Source organism: Pinus tabuliformis, chromosome 5_2, assembly GCF_031772625.1.
Source record: "Pinus tabuliformis cultivar Carrire ecotype Pingquan chromosome 5_2, CPIR1, whole genome shotgun sequence".
Taxonomy (NCBI): Eukaryota; Viridiplantae; Streptophyta; class Pinopsida; order Pinales; family Pinaceae; genus Pinus; species Pinus tabuliformis.
In genome coordinates, this window is record NC_142306.1 from 1,043,983,483 (window position 1) to 1,044,005,445 (window position 21,963).

Genomic DNA, 21,963 nt, shown 5'->3' on the forward strand with positions numbered 1-21,963 from the left:
AAAATGTAATTTAAATAATAGCAAATCACAAGCTTGCTTGAACTTGTACAATTGTTTAGTCAGATTTTTTAAAAATGTATTTTAAATAATAGCAACTCACAAATTTACTTGAAATTATATAATTAAATTTCCAAAAAATTAAAAAAAATCATTTTATCTATAAATCAGACTATATTATATTAATTTTATCATTTTCATATTTAATTTAAATAATTTATATGGATTATTTTATAAAATATGAAAATAAAATATAATTTATGAATTTAATTATGATGAAAATGTAATGATTAATATATAATGAATATATAACTGAAACTTCAAAATTTCCATTTAATTAATGGTCAACGCTCAAACTTCCCATAGATGCCCATAAGTGTTATGATAAGTAACTTCCCATAGATGCCCATTATGATAAGTAAAGTGAAGAGATTTTTGCTGATGATGATGATGATTATGCGTTGAATCTTAGAAGTGATAACAAGCTCTAACGCAAGAGAAATACAAAGTTTAATGAATTAATGAGTTGTTTTTAGTGTGAATTTTTGGAAATTTTTATGGTGGGTTTTTTTTGTCGGGTAATCTTATTCATTCGAAGTGCCTTAGGCGTTTTTCAGGGCGCTGAATCTATTTATATAATTAAAAAACTAGTTTAAATAACACAAATCAAAATTTCACCTCAAATTTTTCCACCAAATTCCAGCACCAGAAAGTCCAAAATATCACACTAAAAACAACTCCAAATTTTAATACTAATAACAAGCTCCAAAACTAAAAAACATACCGTGCTAATGATATACAGTCTTTTCAAATTTTCCATGAGTACAACGTTTTAAGGATTAATTAGCATGTTTACTAGCTGAAGACTACGAAGTGCACTACATTGCAAAGGTATTGTCCGATATGCTAATGGAGGATAAGACTTGAGGGCTAGCTAACCAATATAAATATTGTTTTCAACATTATTCAATGACCTACTTTGCCCTTCTTGTTTTCAACATTATTCACTGACCTAATTTGCCCTTCTTTCTGGCATACGAGGCAAGGCCCACCTATAACCATAGGAGGACATCATTTTGAGCATAAACATAAGCTTCATATTTACTTTAAGCGATATTCCATTTCAAAAGAAGCCATTCCTTCTTCCTGTCGGGCAACCTTGTTCTGCATTACTTACCAGAAAGTGTCCAACAATTATTAACTCCAATTTCATATCTTCATAGGAAATAAAATAAAGACTAGCCAGACAGGGTATTTCAATCACATTGACATTTGAAAAATTTGCATGTCCAACAGCATGTATGTTACAAATATTAATGATCGCCATGAAACCGACATAATGTTATTGTTCTATATATATATATATATATATCATAGATTCCTGCATCATCCAGCCAGTGGCTTTTATACTTCCCTCGATGGATCAACGTTGTTTATTACCTTCCTCATCTCCATTTCCTCTGCGCCACCTTTGATATCCACAGGCAGCTCATGACCTTCCGTTGTTACTGTACCTGGATATACAATATGGCTGTCGTTGCTAAATGCCTCGTTGGTTTCTCTCTGGTAAACGTACAGCCCAGAGACAACTAGGAAGAACATAAAATTTACAAAGCTAAGAATAGCCATGAATGCATAATAGTAATAAATACGAGATGCATTCAGATTGTTCAAGACCCAGCTGGTGTGGTCCTTTCTTCCACTGATCTTAGCTGTAGCTTTCAGAAAAAGAGTATTTAAAAAACCCCCAATCCCTAATGTACTACAATATAATGCAGTTCCTATGCTCTTCATGCTCTCGGGCACCTGATCATAGAAGAATTCTAACTTTGCTGTCTCAAGAAAGGCTTCTGCTATGCCTCCCAACAAAAACTGAGGAAGTAAAATGAAAACAGTGAGTGGGATACTGCTTTCCTGTCACGTTCAAAACCGTGATTTTTCACAACACTGATCCGTTTCACATCGGTTATGGAAGCCACTGCCATGCATACCATGTGGACGAAGATGCCAATACCCATCCTCTGTAAGATCGTGATGCCTCAGGGGTTTCCCGTGAATCTTCGGAAAAACCTGACTAACACTTTGTCGTAGACTATAATGGATACCACCATTGACAAAGCGAAAAATGATGTGAGCGAGCCTGCAGGGATTTGAAAATGAGAACCCATATGTCTGTTTAGTGTCGTTCCCTGCTTTACGAATAGTGTGGTTAGATGGGAACTCAAGGTGCTTGGTATGAACAAAAGGACCCAAATTGGAAGCATTTTGAGCATCAGCTTGGTTTCTTCTACTTGGGTTACAGGACACAGCTTCCATCGACTGGTTGAACCACCCTTGGTAGCTGCTTTGTCTAAGAATCTGTGAGGTAGAAAAAGGAAATTCAGAATCAATAATAGTGCAGTGAAGTGAAGTTAGGGGAAAATTAATTTGTATAAACCTAGATAGAAAAATAAGTCATTTCTTTTGAGTGAATAGATAAACCTAAGAAGAAAACAAATTAAGTTATACGTAGGACAATTATATACCGTCATATATATATACATATATCAATTACATTCGTAAATGTTTTTTGAAAAACCATTTGTAAACATTAATGGTATAGATTTGATATTAATATTTATATGGATAAATATATAGTAATAAGAATATTACAAAAATAGCTATTATAATAAAAATATTATTATTATTAATTATTGTTAATCTATTGTTATAAATATTTTTAAAAAAATCAAATATTGTTTTTTTATAATTTATTTAGGTTAAATTTAAAGATTTATAATATAAAATGTGGTTTACCATGGTTGATTTTTATATGGTAATAATTTTTGTCACAATGTGATATTGGACCATGATTGACCACAATTGATAATAGTTGACCATAGTTAATTTAGTTAATTTTCATATTGAGATAATCTTTAAAATAACGTTACATTAGATCATCATTAACCATGATTATAAACTCAAGACTTTTATATTAAACTTAAAAATTAATATTATAAACCCCATAAATAATATTATACACCAGATATATGAATACTAAAACTAAATACGTTTCATGAAAACAAAAATTAATTATGTTATAATAATAATAACCTATTAAACTAATTATATTATTATTATAAAAATAAACCCTATAAATAATATTATACACCAGATATATGAATACTAAAACTAAATACATTTCATGAAAACAAAAATTAATTATGTTATAATAATAATAACCTATTAAACTAATTATATTATTATTATAAAAATAATCCTATAGAGAAAACAACATGAGAAATGAGAAAACAACATGAGAAATGATGCTAACACTTCTAACATAAAAATGACTTTAAAACAATAAAGATGGTTGTGACTGTAATATTATCGAAGTTTCAAAAAACCAAAGGAGACCCAAAAAAATAAATTAAAGATGATTGATTTCAATAATTTCAACCAGGGTTTGTCTACTAAAAAATAATCAAACTGAAAATTAAATTTAGTCCTTGTTGAACTCACCTCAAAACCGGAGTATGAGAAATGGGGAATCTGCCTTTAGCAACATACTCTTTGGGGTCAATCTCATAAAGTTCGGTGGGATCTGATGGCACATTAGCTTTCCATTTACGAACTGCTGCAATAATTACCTGAGCCATCCGATTGAATGGATTTCCATTCTGTATTTTGTATCTGTAAAATGGAGTACCAATTAAGAATAGTACGAGAGATATAATCAATCCCGCCGTGGGAATCGCATAACCTACGGTGAATCCCACGCGATCCTGGATGTATATCAGAAAACTATCTGCAAACAGCATTCCCAAAAACACACTAAATATCCACCAATTGAAGAAGGAGGATTTCTGAAGCTTCTCTTTGGGATCAAATTCATCGAACTGATATGCACCTATGGTGGAGATGTTGGGCTTTGTACCGCCAGTGCCCACAGCGAGAACGTACAAAGCAAAGTAGAAAATCCCAACCTGAAGGCTGGAAGCTTTCTTACATAAGTCGGAGCTCAGTTGGCATTCTTGTGGTTTCAGAGATGAAAACACAACCGCCAATGTTAAAATCACCATCCCTTGTCAAATACAACAACAGGGAACTACGTAAATGAACTTAGACACCACTTGTTTTGCTTGAATATTTTTGGTTGGGAATTTTTCTGCTAAAATTCCAAAAACAAAATTAGAGAACAGAAAACAATGCTCTGTTTTGCACAGGGAAGCCACAAAAGGAATGTTTGCTGGAGAACAGAGTTTCACCACACACATAAAAGATTTCTATTCATTAATAAAACTGCCGATACAAAAATATATTCCTTCTTCATGAGGGACTACACCAAGAACATTCTTTTTAAAAAAGAATTACTTTGTCTCCTCCTAAGATTTTACACTGTTGTGTGTAAAAATCTCTTTTACATTCACTGCTGTAAAAACAGACTTCAACTACAGAAAATTACATTCGCTACTGTGTAAAAGCAAAATAAAAACTCTGTTTCTCAAATATTCAATGGTGTGTAAATTTTGATTTACGCTGCTGCATTCTTTCCCTTTTTTTTCATTGCACTACTGTGCATTTCATTGCTTCCATACACACATAGAACATCATGAAAATTACATATTGTTTTACTTATGCCCTAAGACAAAACTTCCGTGAAAAATAAAAAACTATAAAATTAAAACCCTTACCAAAACTTACCAACCCACACTAAATTACATTTACTGTTTTACTGACAAAACTGTCGGTAAAAGAAACTTTTACTTCATGTAAAATTCATTTGTTGCAGGCCTGTACTTCAACCATTAAAATATGCGATTTGCAATTTGCGATTTGATTGCATCGCGAAATTGCATTTGGCAGAACAAAAAAAAAATGGAGCACAAACATATGGTGCGATCTGCGATATGCGATCGGATCGCATCGCACCATCGCAATCGGAGTAATCAAGTGAATAGACGGAGGCTCCAAGCATGCATGCGATTTGCAATCTGCAATCCCATTGCATCGCAAAGGAAGGAAAATTATGCAGTTGAAATTATCATTTCAACACTCCCTTTTAATTTCAACTATTGGGTTATCAATCATACCGAGATGTTTCCTTAAAAACTCAAAATTTTTCTGCCCCAATGGTTTGGTTAGAATGTCTGCAACCTGCTCTTGAGCACTGCAATGTTGTAAAACCATTTCTCTGTTGTTCACCAAGTCTCTGATGTAGTGGAACTTTGTATCAATGTGTTTCATTCGCTTGTGAAACACAGGATTCTTGGACAACGCAATCGCTGAACTATTTTCACAATAAATCACTGTTGTTTTTGCCTACTCTTGGCCTAAGCTCCTTAGCATTCTTCTCATCCAAACCGCTTGACACGCTGCTGCTATAGCTGCCACATAATCTACTTCTGCTGTAGACAACGCCACAATTGGCTGTTTCTTGGAAGCCCATGAAATTGCTCCTGAACCCATGTGAAAAACATAACCGGATGTGCTTTTCCGATCATTTATACTTCCAGCCCAATCGCTATCGGTGTAGCCAATTAAATCTGAACTTTTTGAAAAAATATACAAAATGCCAAATCTTTTTGTACCTTTGACATACCTCAGAATTCTTTTTGTTGCTTGCCAATGTGCTTCTTTTGGCTTCTCCATGAATCTGGAAATTAAACTAACAGCAAACATTATGTCTGGCCTAGTTGCAGTTAAATACATAAGGCTACCAACTATGCTCTTGTACACACTAGGATCAAAATCATTGCTACTGTCCTCTTTGCTGAGTTTTAATCCCATTACAGTGGGAGTGATTGCTGCCTTGCTGTCCTGCATGTTGAATCTTTCTAATACTTCATTAACATATTTTGTCTGTGAGATAAAAATCCCATTTTCATTTTGATTTACTTCTATTCCTAAGAAGTATCTCAGCAAACCCATGTCAGTCATTTCAAATTCTTCTTTCATGACTGATTTGAAATTTTTAATGAGGTAGTCATCATTACCTGTAAAAATCACATCATAAACATACAACACTAGAATTAAAATTTTACCATCCTTTTCTTTGATGTAAACGGTGGGTTCTCCCTCACACTTTGCAAATTAATTTTCCAGTAGATAGGAATCTATTCTACTGTACCACGCTCTTGGCGCTTCCTTCAGCCCATAAAGAGCTTTCTTCAATATGCATGCTTTGTGCTCTTGGCCTTTCTTCTCATAGCCTGGAGGTTATTCAATGTAAACCTCTTCCATTAACACTCCATTTAGGAATGCTGACTTCATGTCCATTTGGTAAACTTTCCACTTGTTTTGTGCTACGATGGACAGCACTGCTCTTACGGTTTCCATTCTTGCAACCGGTGCGAGAGTTTCCTCATAGTCTCTTCCATACTGCTGCTTGTATCCCTTGACAACAAGTCTTGCCTTGTGTCTTTCTATCTTCCCTTCAACATTACTCTTGGTATTATAAACTTACTTAACTCCAATGACTTCTTTACCTTTTGGTAGCTCAACCAAATCCCATGTCTTGTTTCTTTTTATGGCATTCATCTCCTCATCCATAGCTTCTATCCATTTCTTATCTTTAATTGCATCTTCGAAATGAATAGGGTCATCAACATGACAATACAAAGCAAACAAGGAATTCATTCCTTCATCATAAATATCACTTCAATTTCTGAATTTCTTACCTCTTTCATTTGGTTTGCAAGTGCTTGAAGACGCACTTGAACTTCCTCCTTGTGGTGTGTTTGGAGAAGCACTCTCATTTCTCCTCAAGGGTGTCCCTTGCTGTTCTTGTGTTGGCACTGCTGTTTGGGGATGTATTTCAGCCATCTCCTCATCATCTTCATCATGAGACAAACAGTTTTTAAGATTCAATGTTTTCTCTATACTTCCATCCCAAGCTTCCTCCTCAATGAACTGAACATCTCTGCTCACAAAAAACTTCTTGGTAGATGGGATATACAACCTATAAGCTTTGGATTCCTCATTGTATCCATTGAAAATACATTTCTCCCCTTTGCTGTCCAACTTTCTCCTTAGCTGATCTGGAATGTGTGCATAAGCCACACACCCAAAAACTTTCATGTGGGTGACTCCTTGCTTTCACTCCATGTTTTTTCCGACACTTTGTTCATCACTGCTTTTGTTGGGCATCTATTCAAAATATATACTGCACAGTGTACATCTTCAACCCAATAATCATTTGGCAAATGCTTTGCCTTTAGCATGCTCCTCACCATATCCATGATGGTCATATTCTTCCTTTCAGGAACTCCATTTTGCTGCGGGGTGTACCTAGTTGTAAACTGTTTATGGATTCCATTTTCTCTACAAAAACGCAAAAATTCCTTGGAGATATACTCACCTCCTCTGTGAGTTCCTATAACTTTGATATGTAGCGTGCTTTGGTTTTCTACAAGTGCCTTGAAATTGCGAAATTTTTCAAACACTTCACTTTTGTTCTTCAAGAAATAAACCCAAGTCTTCCTGGTGAAATCATCAATGAATGTTAGAAAATATTGGCTGCGTGCTAGTGATGGAGTTTGCATCAGTCCACATAAGTCTGAGTGGACAATCTCTAAGGGTGCTTTCGCCCTTATGCTTTTCCCTGATGGAAAACTTTCTCTGTGTTGTTTTCCCAAGATACAACCTTCACAAAGTCTGTCTGGTTTCTCTATCAATGGTAATCCTCTTACCATTCCTTTTATGCTCAGCAAGTTAAGACCTCCAAAGTTGAGATGTCCAAATCTCAAGTGCTAAAACCAATTTTCATCCTTTGGTTGGCTTTGGAAAGCCTCTTGGGTCATTGCTGCAATTGCATCTTTGTTTTTCAAATTTGCCTTTATTTTGAGAGGGAACATTCTGTTCCTCGTCATCTTCACTTCAGCAATACATCTTTTGCTGGGTGCTCTATCCATGATGGTGCATACATCATTCTCAAAGAAGACATTGTAACCATTTTGAACAAGTTGTCTAATACTCAAGAGGTTACATCTCATTCTAGGAACATAATAGACATCTGCTATGGTTTTCTTTTCACCTTTCTTTATAAATATTTTAACTTCTCCTTTACCCATAACAGAAATTTTGCTATCAGTCCCAAGTGTCACTTGTGACTGCACACTTTGATCTAAAGCAGAAAACGAAGCTATGTTTCCTGTCATATGGTTGCTGCAACTAGAGTCTAGAAACCATATGTCTTTACTGTTTGTTTCAGCCATGTTACAAGCTAAAAGCACATTATCTTGGCTGATATTTTCTCTAGTGATATTTGCACTAGATCTATTATTCATATCATGCTGCTTCTTCCTACATTCACTGGCATAGTGCCCATATTGTTTACAATAATAGCAGTGGACATTGGATTTTTCATACCTTTGTCCTTAAGCATGATGTTGTCCACTTTGTTGGTTGCTGCCTTGGCCTTGGTTCTAACTTGGATTGCTGCCTCTTCCTTGAGCATTTGCTGAACTGTTCCTTCTACCTCTGTTTTGGCTTCTTCCTCTTCCTCTCTTGTTTCCTCTGCCTTGACCTCTTCCTCTCCCAAAGGACATCTGGGTCTTGAAGGCATGCTCTAGAGATGAGTTTTCATTTCTACTCAACCTCTGCTCATGTGTTATCAGTGATGCATGAAGTTCATCAACTGAAAAGTTTGAGAGATCATTTGTCTCTTCTATGGTGGTGACAATCACATGGAACTTTGAGGGTAGGCTCCTCAATAGTTTTTCCACAATCCTCCTTTCTTCAAGAGTTTCTCCATGAGACCTTATCTGTGTGACCAGACCAATTACATGTGTGAATAATGAGTCAATATTGTCTGACTCCTTCATGCACAGGTTCTCAAAATCTCTCCTCAGCAACTGTAGTTTTGTTGTCTTCACTTTCTCCATGCATTAATAGGCTGTCTTGAGAGTTTTCCATGCTTCTTTGGCTGCTGCTATCCTTGGAAACACATTCTCATGCACTACTTGATATAAAAATACGAGGGCTTTTGAATCCTTCTTCTTGTAGCTCTTCAATAGATCTTTCTCTACCTGAGTTAGATTATTAAACTCAATTTCATCTGCTGGTTCTTTAAAACCATCTTCAACTATTTCTCATAAGTCTTGTGAGGCAAACAGGGCTCTCATGGTTATTGCCCAATAGTCATAGTTTTTCCCATTAAACTGTGGGAGCTAACTATTAAAAATACCCATGTTATTGCTGGTACTGGTGCTGGCCATTCTTGCACTCTAAACTAGGCTTCAAATACCTGACTGTGTATTTAAAATAACTCACTGTTTCTTCAGCAGCAACACAATTTTTTTTTTGAGAAATACCTTGGATTATTTTGCCTGAGACTTCACTCTGTTAGAGAAGTTGTTGCAACAAAAGGAACCTTCCTTCAACTTCTTTGACACCTTCAAAGAGCCTGGACCAGCTCTGATACCACTGTTGGGAATGTTTCTGCTAAAATTCCAAAAACAAAATCACAGAACAAAAAGCAATGCTCTGTTTTGCATAGGGAAGCCACAAAAGGAATGTTTGCTAGAGAACAGAGTTTCACCACACACATAAAAGATTTCTATTCATTAATAAAACTGCTAATACAAAAATATATTATTCCTCTTCATGAGGGATTACACCAAGAACATTCTTTTAAAAAAAAAATTACTCTGTCTCCTCCTGAGATTTTACACTGCTTTGTGTAAAAATCTCTTTTACATTCATTGCTGTAAAAACAGACTTCAACTACAGAAAATTACATTCACTGCTGTGTAAAAGCAAAATAAAAACTCTGTTTCTCAAAGATTCAATGGTGTGTAAATTTTCATTTACGATGCTGCGTTCTTTCCCTTTTTTTCATTGCACTGCTGTGCATTTCATTGCTTCCATACACACATAGAACATCATGAAAATTACATATTGTTTTACTTATGCCCTAAGACAAAACTCCCGTGAAAAATAAAAAACTATAAAATTAAAATCCTTACCAAAACTTACCAACCCAGAGTAAATTACATTTACTGTTTCACTGACAAAACTGGCGGTAAAAGAAACTTTTACTTCACGTCAAATTCATTTTGCAGGCCTGTACTTCAACCATTAAAATATGCGATTTGCGATTTGCGATTTGATTGCATCGCGAAATAGCATTTGGCAGAATGAAAAAAAAATAGAGCACAAACATATCTGCGATATGCGATTGAATCGCATCGCACCATCGCAATCGGAGTAATCAAGTGAACAGACGGAGGCTCCAAGCATGCATGCAATTTGCGATCTGCGATCTCATCGCATCGCAAAGGAAGGAAAATTTTGTAGTTGAAATTATCATTTCAACATTTTTGAATCCATCACACTGAAGAATTTACTTTTTGAGCCAGGCTCATCATCAAGATTAAAAGATGAGAAATTCCTCGCATCACACTGAAGAATTTACTTTTCGAGCCAGGCTCACCATCAAGATTAAAAGATGAGAATTTCCTCGCTATTTACTTATATGGTTATTTCTCATCTTTCAATCTTGATGATGAGCCATGCTGCGCAAAAAGTTGATTCTAAAATTTAGTGTAATATATTTATAAATATTTGATCAAAATAATTTACATTACATAATTTTTTTGTAATTGGATTGTTTTTAGTGTGATTTTTAGATTTTCCGGGGAAAATTTGAGGTGAAATCTTGATTTGTGTTATTCAAACTGGTTTTTGACTGTATATATGGATTCAACACCTTGAAAAACTTTAAGGGCACTTAGATTATGCAAGGGTTACTATCAAGCTTATGATTGCAATAAATTCAAGCTTGTAATTTCAATAAATTCCTGTGAAATTTTAGAGAAATTAGACCAGTAAAACCCACCTGTAAAACTTCTAAAAAATCTCACCAAAAACAACTGACTTGTTATTAGCTCAAATAAATAACTGTTAGAAATTACTAAATAAAAAAAATACAAATAAATGAAAATTATCTTTTAAATAAATAATTGTTTCCATAAAATTTCAGTAAAAATATAAAACTTATCTGCTTATGAATATTTTACCATATATTTCACCATATATTTCATAAAACGGTATTTTCCATATATATATATATATATATATATATTCCATTAAACAGTAAAAAAAAATATTAATTTTAATGTAAAAATAAAATCGCATTTTGTGGATTTCAAATTCTGTGTGTCTTCAATCTTTATGAAATATATATATTCTCTTCTCACCTTCCACCCATTTTGACAATCCAATTTGACTTCGTTTTCACTCTACAGTTTTTGAGCCGCCTCCGTCTATCTCTACCCCTCTACTATTTGAAATATGGATGTTATCTTCCTCACCTTCACTCATCATCCCATTTTAACTCTCAAATGTACACCTTTTCTCCTCCACCCACTTGTTAGGTAAGCAACATCCATTACCCATGGATTTTGAAATTGAAACAACAAAATGTCCGTTATTGAATGTTCAGGCATCAAAATTAAAATAGGGTAAAATTTTAAGAGGTTAATATTGAATGTTCAGGCATCAAAATTAAAATAGGGTAAAATTTTAAGAGGTTAATATTTGTAATTGGGCTAAGTTTTTATCTTTAAAAAAAAATATTTAATTTCCATTTTTTCTAAAAATTATTGGCCCATAATTTATACTATAGAATTGTTTTACGGTAAAAATCGCCTAAATTATATAAAGATAAAATTAAAATAATTTTTCATCATTAAAATTTCTCTAACTAAAAGACTGTTGTAAAAAAACTTATATATTCCAAATATGATGACCAGAAGAAAATAAAATGTGTTTAGATAGTCAAAACTATGGATGGAATAAGAGAGACGAGTTGCAGACCAGTATATAAACAAATGAAAACACTGTGAATGTCCAATAGCGTCCCCAGTGAGTGTCTGCAATATATGCACTGATGAGAGGGGTGATCCAAACTGTACCAGACCTGTCACGCCCCCAATTATTTTTTCCTTAAATTCGCCAGGTGCAGCACCGCCTAAGTTAATAACTTTATCCATCGTTAATTAACTTTACGAACTACGCCTTCAACAATTCATAATAATCATGAATTAACATTATTAATGTGCGGAATCCATCAATAATACAAGAAAAATAATAACCAAATAATATGTAAGAAGTAATCTTTTTATTATATATGCGAAAGATTACAATCACCGGGAGCAAATGCTCCACCGGCATTTATAAACAAGGCGGCCACCCACCCATGCAAGAGCGCACGGCGGTCTTGCCTCAACCTTCAACCGAATACAATACAAAGTTACAACTGGGTGGGCGCGCCCGTGCACGACCCACACTACACACAATAACCTCTTGCCGACGAGCGGGCGCACCCGTGCACACCCGTGCCCATTACAACCAAGTTTCGTGCCCACAACCGGTGGGCGAGTGCCCTGGCGCACCCTCCACCCGCACTACAACCCGCATAGCACAAGTTCGTGTCGTCTTGTCCAACTTGGCGGGCGCATCCCAACATACTCCAAACTGCGGCTAAGTGTAATCCTCGCACCTCTTATGCGCACTTATTTCTTGTGCGAAGAGCTATGCGAAGTGCGTCCTCCAAATGAGCGCTTCATTCATGTGTTTATACCCTTGTTTGTGTGGCGACCATCTCCACGGCCGACCCTCCAATCTTCAACACCACCACCCAACCATCATGTCTTCAAACGTCGGCTCGCCCAACACTTAATCCATCCTTTGGTCGGCTTCATGTGTAGGGCGAGCTTCCAACTCGCTCTATATATGCGTGAGCACCCTATCATACTTGCGCGCACAATATAACTGCACCTTCGTTGTTGGAGCGCTCGCACAATCCATGACTTAGTCATTTTTCGCGATGGGAGGGGCGCACGCCTGTGCACGCAACCGCAGGTCGTTACATCCTCCCCCACTGGAAATCATTGTCGCCCTCGACAATCCTGCTCGTCTCATCAACTTCCTGTTGTACTTCTCGATCTTGTCCTTCCATCTCCAAAGTGAGTCCTCCGATTCCCAACTTTCTTCCTCCGGTGCATTCTTCCATCTGACAAGAAATTCCCTTCTCATGTGGCAACCAACCCCTGTAGTTCTGAGTCTCAAAATCTTCTCCAACTCCAGTCCTGGCTTGTCCACAATCCCAGCTGGTCCTCTCGGCGGTTCAGCTCTCTCTGGATGGTCTAAATCAAGTCTACATCTCTTCAACTGACTCACATGAAAAACTGGATGCTTCATGTGCATATGGCGTGGAAGCTCCAGCTCGTAAGCAACTTCCCCCACTCTCTTCTTCACTCAGAATGGTCCCTCATACTTCCGTGTCAGTTTGCTCGTAGTCCCCTTGGCTGGCTAAAACTGCTCCCGAGCAATCCTGAGAAACACCATATCTCCCACACTGAAGTGTGCCTCCCATCTCCCACGATCAGCATACTTTTTCATCCTCCTTGCAGCATCGTGCAAGCGCAACCATGCTAACTCCAAGGTCTCCTCCCAAGCCTTCATGAACTTCTTTGCATGAGGACTTCTCAAGAAGCCTCCCATCACTACGGTATGTGGTGCAACCGGCATCTACCCATTCACCAACTCAAATGGACTATACCCTGTTGCGGAACTCTTTTGAATATTGTAGCTAAACTGAGAAATATCCAAGAGTTCAGGCCAATTCTTCTAATCAGCCGTCACATAATGTCTCAAGTAGTCCTCCAGCAATGCGTTGATCCTCTCGGTCTACCCATCTGTCTGTGGATGGTAACTCGAACTCATCAGCAACTCTGTCCTGACTAGCTTGAACAATGTGGTCCAAAATTTGCCTGTAAAACGCGGATCTCTATCCGACACAATGCTCAATGGCATCCCCCAATACTTCACTATGTTCTTAAAGAACAACTCCGCAGTACGCTCGGCTCCATAAGGTATCTTTGTAGGAACAAAGACAGCATACCTGGAAAAACGATCAACCACGACCATAATCCCATTATACCCCTGAACTTGTGGCAACTGAGTGATGAAGTCCATCGCGACACTCATCCACGGCCTCTCTGGAATCGGTAAAGGCTGCAACAGTCCTCCTTGCCTCTAAGTATCTGATTTGTCCTACTGACAAATGATGCACGTATGTACATACTCCTCTACATCCTCCCGCATCTTCTCCCAAAAGAATCCTCTCTCCAACAATGGCAAAGAACGACGCATCCCTGGGTGGCCAGCCCATGGCGAGTCATGGCACTCCTTCAAAAGGTGCTTCCTGAGTCCAGATGACTTTGTAACATAGAGTCGGTTTCCAAAGAACAAGAACCCGTCTCATAGAAGAACTTTCGTGTCTTCTCCTCCTTTATCTGCTTCACTATATTCTGCGCTAAAGTATCAGTTTCAACACTTTCCTTGATCTTATTCTGCATCTCTTCTGACATCTGAACTCGACTCCTACTCCTAGCTGGCCGGTCTTCTCCCTCCAATGCTGCAAGCTGTCCCTTTTTGCTAAGGGCATCTGCTACCGCATTGTGCCTTCCCGGTCTATACTCGATGGTCATGTCGAATTCTGCCAAGAAGTCCTGCCAACGAGCTTGCTTCGCAGAAAGCTTCGGTTGTGATGCAAAATAACTTGCTGCAACGTTGTTAGTCTTGACTACAAATGGCTTCGAAATTAGGTAATGCCTCCACACATGAAGACAGTGAATGATCGCAGTCATCTCCTTCTCATGGACCGGATACCTCCGTTCTCTATCCTGCAACTTTCGACTCTCGTACGCCACTGGATGCCCATCCTGCATAAGAACCCCTACTATGGCAAAATCTGAAGCATCAGTGTGTACCTCAAACCGTCTCTCGAAGTCAGGCAACTTTAGTATCGGTGTTGTAACCATCCTCTTCTTCAAGTCATCAAATGCCTCTTGACATTTGTTCGTCCAACTCCACCTCTTGTCTTTCTTCATAGGTCTATCAGTGTCAATGTCACCATGGAGTATCCCTTTACAAGCTTCCATTGGTAGTTGGTCATGCCCAAGAACACCCTCATCTCATGGACATTCTTCAGTTCAACCCAGTCCTCAATCGCCTTCACTCTGCTCAACTCCATCCGTATGTACCCTTGACCAACAGTATGCCCAAGGAATAGAATCTCGGTTTGAGCGAACACACACTTAGACTTCTTCAAGAACAACTGATTTGCCCTCAGTGCCTCAAACACCATCGCCAAGTGCTTCTTATGATCCTCCATGTTGTCACTGAACACCACTATATCGTCCAAGTACACTACTACGAACGAGTCCAAGTATGGTCGTAGGACATCATTCATCAAAGTGCAAAACATAGCAGGAGCATTGCACAACCCGAATGGCATAACAAGGAACTCAAAGCTACCATACCTTGTTACTATCGCGGTCTTCTTCTCATCTCCTTCAGCTATCCGCACCTGATGATACCCATGCCTCAACTCTAGCTTGGAAAACACTCGGGCTTTCGCAAGCTTGTCAAAGCAATCAGCAGCCAATGGCAAAGGATACCTATTTCTTACCGTCTGTTTGTTCAATGCACGGTAATCACAGCACATTCGTAGCTAATTCGAATCCTTCTTCCGTTGGAACATTACCGGAGCTCCATAAGGGGACCTTGAAGGTCTAATGAAACCTGCATCAGCTAACTCCTTTAACTGTCGTTTCAACTCCTCCAACTCAAGTCCTGACAACCGATAAGGTGCTTTAGCCGGGGGTTGCTTTCCTGGCTCAAGCTCAATGCTATGGTCCACTACACGCCTTGGTGTAAGTTTCTTCGGAAGCTCATCAGGCATCAAATCCGCATATTTGGTCAGCACCTCAGAAATCTTAGCTGGAACAGGTGTCCCCACTCCATCACCTTCGACATCCATGAACATCACCGCATATGTCTCCATATCTGACTCCTTCATGGCCTTCTCCAAACTCAGTGCCGAAACATGTTGCACCTTGACTTCCCTCCTTTGCCTATGAGTGGGCAAAGTCCAAGTTTGTGTCTGTCCAACTAGCACCACCTCGTCACAGAAGGGGACAACAATAGCCTTGTTTCCCTTCAAGAAATCTTGTCTGAGTATTATATCAAAGTCGTTCATCTCCATCACTGTGAAGTCCAACTCACCCTTCTAGTCTTTTATCTGCACAGGTACTTCGTGTACCAACCCCGCCACTTTAGCTCTAGAGTTCACTGCCTTGACTTCCACATTCAATGGGAAGATCACCAGTCCAACCTCTTTTGCCAACCGTGTCGTCATGAAGTTATGAGTGGCCCCCGTGTCCACCAGAGCTTGAATGGTCTTGCCACGAACCATCAAGTCCACGAAACCCAGATTGTTCATCCACGATTTCTCCATAACTTTTCCCTGTTCATCAAGCTTCTTCAACCCTGAATCAGCTTCACCTGTCATGAGAAACCCTGCTCTATCAGGCTTCATCAACCCTGAATTAGCTCTGATACCACCTGTCACACCCCCAATTCTTTTTTCCTTAAATTGGCCGGGTGCGGCACCGCCTAAGTTAATAACTTTATCCATCGTTAATTAACTTTACGAACTACGCCTTCAACAATTCATAATAATCATGAATTAACATTATTAATGTGCGGAATCCATCAATAATACAAGAACAATAATAACCCAATAATATGTAAGAAGTAATCTTTTTATTATATATGCGAAAGATTACAATGACCGGGAGCGAATGCTCCACCGGCATTTATAAACAAGGCGGGCGCCCGCCCGTGCAAGAGCGCACGGCGGTCTTGCCTCAACCTTCAACCGAATACAATACAAAGTTACAACCGGGTGGGCGCGCCCGTGCACGACCCACACTACACACAATAACCTCTTGCCGACGGGCGGGCGCACCCGTGCACACCCGCGCCCGTTACAACCAAGTTTCGTGCCAACAACTGGCGGGCGGGCGCCCTGGCGCACCCTCCACCCGCACTACAACCCGCGCAGCACAAGTTCGTGTCGTCTTGCCCGACTCGGCGGGCGCATCCCAACATACTCCAAACTGCGGCTAAGTGTAATCCTCGCACCTCTTGTGCGCACTTATTTCTTGTGCGAAGAGCTATGCGAAGTGCGTCCTCCAAATGAGCGCTTCATTCATGTGTTTATACCCTTGTTTGTGTGGCGACCATCTCCACGACCGACCCTCCAATCTTCAACACCACCGCCCAACCATCATGTCTTCAAACGTCGGCTCGCCCAATGCTTAATCCATCCTTTGGTCGGCTTCATGTGTAGGGCGAGCTGCCAACTCGCTCTATATATGCGTGAGCGCCCTCTCATACTTGCACGCACAATATAATTGTGCCTTCGTTGTTGGAGCGCTCGCACAATCCATGACTTAGTCATTTTTCGCGATGGGAGGGGCACGCGCCCGTGCACGCAACCGCAGGGCGTTACAAGACCAGTTAGAGACATTCGATGAAGAGGTCACAGTTCCTTCATGCACCTTAGTCATTAGGTAAATCACTAAATTGGAGGCAATCCCATAGTAAGCCATCCTTTCAAAGACCTCATATGCTATCATGTTTAAACAACATCATCAGTCAATCCATACATATTAAGCCCAAAAAAGAGTTAATCACCAATTTCTTATTCCTAACGAACAAAATGTCACTCCTTACAAATTGCAACCAAGGAATCAATCACAGAATACTCAAGTCATATTAATTTTGTATTAAATAAGAAGAAAAACATATTGGTATTTATTTAATTATTGATGAGTAGAAAGAAATTAAAACAAACTATTGCATTGCATAATCTCACCGACGATCAAGGAACAAGCCTTCAATCTTCCCGTTTTGGACCTGAGAACGGGCCTCCCTTTGAGATCGACAGAGCCATCCATGGCAATTAATCCTTGACACTCCATGTTAGAGCTCTGTTGGTGTTCATATCCAGCCATTGCTGAATGCTTGCGCTAATCAGCCTATGAGCTTTGATGAGTGATGGTCACCACAAACTTCATAGTGTATAAAGTTTCTCTCTTTCACTCACGTGTTGGATTCGTAGTCCAACAGTCTAGTGCTTACCGACCTTCTAATATGGGTTGCAATAACATCAATAATTGTTGAAACTTGGCCATGGTTGAAACTTCCTCCAATTATGCTTTCAAGTGATCAGATCAGATTCCTAGATTGCTTTGTTTTGACTCAAAAATTGTGGTCGAATTGTTGCCATGGTACGGATATTGTTCAACCCAATTTGCTGAGAAGTCAGTGTGATTTTAACTTTATTGTCATCGCTTTCATTGTTATTAATTTTGATACTCAACCACGTATTTTAAGTTTAGTTATTAAACATTTATTGTATTTGATAAAATAAAAGAGAGATAATCAAAACATTTTGGAAAACAATTTTATATAAATAATTTTAACAAATATAAATAAAATTGGTAAATACAATAAAGATTTATAAAAAAAAATAAAAAAAAATGAGAAGTTTATTTGAAATTTTTTATTTTATTATATAAAGTATTAGTAATAACAAAATTAAGAATAAATTCATTTAAATGATTCAGAGCCTATGTTTATTTTTAAGAGTTTACAAGTTATGGGTAGGTATGTATGTATTAGTAGATTTTAGCAGTCAAATTCTTGTGCATAGATAGGTCCATTGCCCCACATGATAAAATACCAAAATAGACACTATTTATCACGCAAAAAAACACCTAGAACACTCTATTCTACAATGTAAGTATACAAATACAAATATATGAAATGCTATCTCAAGGTAGGGAAACTATCTTGGAGACAATCACATATTGGGTGGTATATTGGGTGGTAAGTGGATTTGGCATATTGGAGGCTTATTGGGTGGTAAGTGGATTTGGCAGGAGAACGAACAATTCCATACATTACACGACGCATGTCCAGCGGATGAGAAAGAAAACAACCTCTCATCGTGGGCTAATGGTCAAGCAAGTCAACCACGCAATAAGAGCGAACATCGTAGGATCTGGGACTCCAGATCTGACGGTGGAGATTGTGCTCGATGAGAAACCAGATCTGAAGAGAAAATAAGCTACAACACATAAATTTTGAAGTCCGATTTCATCGCTGAGTTGGCAGATGAATCATTACACAACGTAACCGAAATACCGAACCGTTTGAGCAAGAGCTAGCGTAGTTCATGTGAGGACAAGTGGCCACTTCCCTGTGAGACGTTGGTGATGACGCAGAGGCAGGGAACTCCAAGCGAACAACAACAGGCGATCCGAAAGGTTGGAAGAGGAAGCGAAAAATCATGAGACAAATTGGCTTTAAGCCATGAACAGACAAAGAACAAAAAAAAATAGAGAAGGAGGAGAACAAAGACAAGCGAGAAAGAGGCAGTGAAGCAAGAAGTAGAAAACAGAGAGCCGAGCTGACCTGCAGAGTTAAGGCAGCATCGAGCAGATAGAACCAGGCTTGAGAGGTTCAAGCAATCCCTGTGAGGATATCTGTTGGGAATTGAGCACCACATTGGACTCATCCCATTAAAGACCAGAGAGGTCGAGACTTGGTAAGGAAAGAGTCTGTGTACTCTAGTGGCTTGGGGAATCCAAGAACCACCCTACTAAGCATCATCTGTTTCAGGAGACTCAAATTGAGCTCCTCATTGTAAAAACTCTGCTTTAAAGACACAATAAGGAAAGGCCACCACTGAACGTTGGACAGAAGACGTAGCCTAGGAGGATTGCGTGAACTCCTTGTTAATTTGTTGTGTTCTTGTATTTGCTTACTGTGTTTCTCTTACTGTTTTCCATTTCCCAATGTCTGTGTATTTTGTAATATGATCAATTCGTTGCCTAAGATAACATAGAAACACACCAACACATGAGTCTATAATACCTTCATTCATTAATTAATTAACTGAGATCACTTACGAGTGATTTTTAGATCAGACCTCTACCAGCCATCTCTTTGTCTCTGCCAATTCCTCTCCCAATCGATTGTGACCAGCACCGAGGAAGAAATGTGGAAGATATCTTGCAGTCTTCATCAGGTATTGGTGCTTTTATCCATTTCTCTAGTAACTCTAGCTCCTTCCCCCATATATTAGCTTCTTGATGAGAGCTTCTTTCTTCTTCTCCTTGATCCTGTTGTTGACTTCTTGTCATTGTCAGCTGTTCTTCCCTTTTTCTGCCTTTTTCTAGGTGAATTTCTGCTTCATGTCTTCTTCCTTAAGGTATCTTTTTTAGGTTGATCACCTCAAAATCTCCCATGGTTGACTTAATCATGCCTATCATCATGACAACATGATGATATTTTACTATGTTTTCAGATAACTTAGTTTCTTCTTCATGAAATTCTTTGACAATCTTCATTGGTTGTCCTTTTTCACCTGCGTAATTGACATTAACACTTGAATTAGTACTGCAAATATGAGACTTCAGTGTCTCAGACAACATTTCGGTATGTTGTGTTGAGTGTTCCTTCAATTCTTCTGTCATCGGTTCAACCTGTTTCTCTAAATTTCCTTCTAGTCTTCCTGTCACCATTTCAGGATATCTCCTTGAGCTTTCCTCAAGGTTTCCTGTTAATATTTTAGTATGTTGATCCAAGTTCTCTTCTGAACTTTCGAGACCCTCATATGATCTGACCTCTTCCTCATCATCATCTAGAGATATTCCTTCCTCTGGCTTGCAAATAACTTCATCTGCTTCTCCTGCTTCTTCAAGCATTTTCCTCTGAACAATTTTGCCTGTGGCATCTTCAATTCTTATCCTTGACTCAATGAATTTGAGTTCCTTTGTCCATAAGGAAATCTCCCTTTTCTTCCACCTCATCTGTAATGAGTGCCAAATCACCTTCTTTCCTTTTAGTGGAAAGGTCCATCCTCTTTTCTGGTCTTCTAGGTCTTATAGAAGCTCTATCAATATTTCCAATCTTGCTTTCATGTTAGCAAGTTGCTTGTCAAGCTCCTCTTGACTCATCCTCTTCATGTCTTTTGTCTTGGCATCCTTCCCTCTATAGTGGCTTTCTTCAGAACCTCTGCAATGACCTTCCATCATCTTTGTCTTCATCTTCTCTTCATGATCTCCTCATTCAAGCATCCGCAATAGCAAGTCCTCCTTACTGCAATCTTACCTCACTAATCTCTCCTCGCTTAGTCTTTTGGTAAGCATGGTCCTCTATCTGGAACCTTCTATTGAGCAACATATTTACTCATTTTAGGCTTCTGAAAGCTCTCACTCTCCCTTGAGAACACTTAAGTTGTCCTCTCTGTCCAATCTCTTGTTGGATTCTTCAGGTTCATTGCCACTTCAGAGTGCTTTCTTTGCTCTGCTTTTCCCTTTACCTGCGACTGAAAACCTTCAATCACAGTTTATCAACTCAGTTAAAACAAAATATCATCATATATATTTTTTTATGATCCCTGCAGGATCATGTAATATGCTTTTTGCATGGGCTATCTCAAATTATTTCCTTTTTGCAAATTATTTCTCTGAGATTAAAACTCTTCTCCTCTCTATTCTGCTATGTGTTTAGATTTAAAATCTCCCTTGAGAATGAAATTCTCAGCTCTCTCTACTATCTGTCATCTCTGTTATCTTTATCTCTATTGTCCTTGGCCATTTTCCCTCTACAATTTTTTCCTTGGGAGTATTAATCACATCTCATCTTTGTTATCTTACCTCCTTGCTACTGTCAGCTTCTGTCTTTTTCCAAGACCTGCTTCTCCCTGTGCAACCTTTGAACCCTTGCACACAAAACACGCTTGTTTTGTCTTTTTGTCCTGCCAGTCTTTCTGATTACCAGCTCTGTCACCTTGGCTGGTCACACTCTTCTTTCTCAGCACGCAAAAACTCCTTCCGCAGGAAATCTTTTCCCACTCTGATACCAAAAATGATGCAGGCTTAAGGCTGCATGACCTTCATACCAATTTGGACCTCCTCTAAGTAAGCTGCTACAGGCCCTATGACAATTCTACCTCCTCAATTATCCTGCTACAGGCATCCAAGATTATGGCACCCTGCTCCAGCTTGTTCTTCACTAGAATCAACTAATCCTGAACATGTATGAAGCATGTGAAAT

The 21,963-nt window shown here is 38.6% G+C and overlaps 1 pseudogene across 1 annotated transcript; it reads right to left on the minus strand.

Moving 5' to 3' along the window:
• Window positions 1-1,229: 1,229 nt before the first annotated feature.
• On the minus strand, window positions 1,230-17,849 carry LOC149162812 (protein NRT1/ PTR FAMILY 5.2-like; annotated as a pseudogene). Its single transcript, XR_016261593.1, has 6 exons — window positions 17,711-17,849; window positions 17,350-17,464; window positions 11,797-11,899; window position 4,665; window positions 3,499-4,060; window positions 1,230-2,355 (listed from the first exon to the last, which is right to left on the minus strand). The product of XR_016261593.1 is annotated as a protein NRT1/ PTR FAMILY 5.2-like (transcript).
• Between the last annotated feature and the right edge of the window lie 4,114 nt (window positions 17,850-21,963).